General features: G+C 35.1%; 1 protein-coding gene across 1 annotated transcript in view; it reads left to right on the top strand.

The window, feature by feature from the left end:
- srpx (sushi-repeat containing protein X-linked) overlaps positions 1 to 3,507 on the top strand; it is a gene marked incomplete at its 3' end in the record, with an annotated part of 21,540 nt that overhangs the window by 2,677 nt on the left and 15,356 nt on the right.

Genomic DNA, 3,507 nt, shown 5'->3' with positions numbered 1-3,507 from the left:
TGTGTGTGTGTGTGTGTGTGTGTGTGTGTGTGTGTGTGTGTGTGTGTGTGTGTGTGTGTGTGTGTGTGTGTGAACAAGCATGTATTTATGAGGGGTTCATTTTACAAGGGGTAGTTTGTCTCCTGGAGGTAAATTATCCCTTTTATTAGTTGTGTTTTGGGAGTCGGAGAGCAGCAGAATGACGGCATGTGTGATAAGAAAATTGTTTAAGAAAATGCCTTTTTTGCTCTTTTTGTGCTACTTCTAAGTCATGTTTTATTGAAAGTGGTCTGTTTCCTGCATCTGAACTCACAGTTAAAGCCATTTAAGGCAAGTATTTGTAAAAGCCTGACTCAGTTTTCCATGAAGAGTCTTTCATGCACGTGTTTCTGGGAAAAGGATTCCAGGAAGAACCGTTGATGAATGATTTTAACTTCAGAGGAAGAAAGAAAAAAATATATATTAAGTCAATTCTGGATATTTACAAAACTGCCCCCTCTGGAACAAACAGCTATCCCTMTAGATTTGCTTTATAACAGGAAAACTAGTCAAGTCATGAGGTTTCAAACTCTGGTTTTCATCAATGTTTGTAAAATTCTTCAGCTCAAACTGTTACTGAACTGCATCAATCTACAGACAAGACAAAATGTGGTTTTATGTAACAAAGAGAGAGAGAGAGAGAGAGAGAGAGAGAGAGAGAGAGAGAGAGAGAGAGCATTTTCCACGGTTTTTAGCTTTGTTAAGAAAACGTTTACACTAATAACTTAAAGGGGACATTCCACTTTTTTTAACTGCTAAATGCATTTTGTTTTGTACTTGTAGACTAGGAGAGCAAAAAATTGAATTTAGTCTCTCTTGGTGCTGCATAAATATCTTTATATTCTGTTTGGGTTATTCTTCTTAACCCATTCAGTTTTTTATATTTTCTCTGACATTTTCGTACCGATTACGTCACAGTTTTTGCAGTGGAAGTGCCATAAGGTCTTGTCAACTTTATGTTTTCATCCTGCTCTGGTTCTAGGTCAGACTCTGGCTCCACATATAAGACTGGATGGACAAGTCTTATGTTGTTGACAGATTTTTATTAATTTGCAAATAAGAAGTTTCTGCACCGCTATATAGTCATCAAACTACAATAGACTGGTCTGGAAGCTGGAGGGGGGGGGGGTGTCTAGCACCTTGTCTGGATTTAAAGAGACAGCCTATAAACGAGTTGATCTGAGACACACTTCAGGGCTTGTGGAGTTACAATAAGGAGGAATTCGGACCAAAGCATTGTGGTTTGGCTTTATATAGACCCCAACTGAATGATTTAAATGTGAAAAAGTAGGATTTAAGACCATAATATGTCTCCTTTAAAACAACATTGTTAAAGGCTGAATAAAAATTATGTATATAACATTTTAATGTGCAGAAATGAGCTTTATCAACTCAATAAAATACCATTTAAGGCTTATTTATGACACGTTAAGCTGGGTAATAAAATAAATCGATTCCTCTTTTCTTTTTGTGTGTTATTAGCTTGCAGCTAACATTTACCCAGTGCAAGCTTCTTTCACAAATGAAAGTTTTTGCTGCAAGCCTGGAGGGAGCAGCTAATTGGAATATCAGGCTGTGTAAATTTGAACGTTTTCACTCCAGGAGCTTCGTCAAAAAAGACAAGCCCCTGCTGTTCATGCAGTTTTAATACTTAAAGTCTTTTTGCGCCTTTGATGTAGAAAATATGAGCAGCAGGTTGACGCTGGCTGCTGATCCTCTTTTCAACATCTTGACAAATTCATTACGTGTGAATAAATGACTCCTCATTATTCACTCACTCACATTCTTGCCTATGAAATACTTTTATCAACAACTGCAAATGAAACCAAGTCAAGCTTCGTTTTCCTGCTGTGCCTGCAGTTTCAGTTCCAATCAAACCTTTGCGTCCTATTGGCAACAACACAAACAGCAACTGTTCAGGTTTCAGATTGAATCTTTAGAGCTTTAACTGAAAAAAAGAAAGTGTAGAGGCAGCCACGTACAGCCTGGAGTACRATTGTTGGTCACTTAAACTAGAACAACTGTTTGTTTGAAGTATTTATTTAAAGTAACGGCATCCATGAGCTCAGACGTTCTGCTTTTTATTCTTAAAAAGATGAAACAAATTTTTAAGCATTTTGTTAAACCGCATGAGATTAAAAGTGTTTATAACATAAGAACATTGTGTGTTTGTAGGTTTTTGCACAAACCTTACATTCAGGGTCACTGCCAGATGTGGGAATTATTTGTAAGAATCATTTCCCTCAGTTAAGGAAACAGTGCARACAGATTTGTAATCCTTTGTAATTAAATCATGAACACAGACACCGTTCTGTTAGAGAACAAGCAATAGCTCTCTGTTTGGGTTCATTAAAGTAGAAATGTTGAACAAATTCTTACTTTCTGAATCAGTTTAACCACTGTAAAAACACAAACATTATGTCTCCTCAGTGGCAGGGATATACACTCAAACAGATTGTTGGATTTACTAGTTGTCAATTTCTGCTCAACTGAGGTAAGTGTACATCAACTTTCACATTTATGTTTAAAGAAAATGTGAAAATTGTGCACACTTAACTCAGTTGAATGTAAATTGTTGAAATAACTTATTTAAGTAAATCCAACATTTCATTTTTAGAGTGCACAGCAACTGAAAACAGTACAATGATCAGACACAGACGACAAGACACCAAATATAAAGGGAAGCTAATGAGGACAAATGAGAAACACCTGGAGGAGACACAAGAGGAAACAGGTGAGCGTGGGCGGGGCTGTAGGGCAGAGAGACACGGGAACAAAAACCAAGAAAACAAACACAGACTGTGACACATTCAACTTCCCTTAATACATAACTGAACAAATGTAATAAGCAATACACAGCTGGTAACAAGAGTCCTGTTGGAACTTCAGATTAGCAGATCTACATAGTTTCTTTAGTTATTTATATGGAAACACTTTTGTGATTTAAAAAAGGTTCTTGAATCATATTGTCATTAATAATTTACAATGTCATTATCATGAGTTAAGAATTTATTTATCATTCAAGAAAACTTTATATTTCATATTTTTTAGAATGATGAGGCTAATTTTTGAAGAGATTTTTGTTCATTTACAAGTTGATGACTTAGGCCTACAGTGCAGTCTGAGATAAAATTCTGTTTTTAATATCAGAATTTTTACTTTTTTCCTATAACATTCCAGGAAATAAATAAATAACTGTGGCCCTAATGCTCTTCTGTAAATTTAACATCAAAAATGGATATTTTTTAACTGTTTACAAACCTGTTTCCGTGCAAGTCCAACAATTTAGCTAAAACAATTACAGGTAAGTGAAAACATTTTTAAGCTTTATTTTTATTTTTTGGTGATGTGCTGCTGCTATTAATGCAAAATTACCTTGTTTTTATTATTAGGCACAATTTTTTTCTTAGTGTAAACGTTGGATATGTTCACTATATTCCAGTGTAAATCAAATACTGGTTAGATTATGATTTTTTTTTTTACTTTTTA

This window comes from Austrofundulus limnaeus, unplaced genomic scaffold (assembly GCF_001266775.1).
Source record: "Austrofundulus limnaeus strain Quisiro unplaced genomic scaffold, Austrofundulus_limnaeus-1.0 Scaffold171, whole genome shotgun sequence".
NCBI classification, from domain to species: Eukaryota; Metazoa; Chordata; class Actinopteri; order Cyprinodontiformes; family Rivulidae; genus Austrofundulus; species Austrofundulus limnaeus.
The sequence above is the reverse complement of the archived record's forward strand: the minus strand, read 5'-3'. Positions and strand labels throughout refer to the sequence as shown.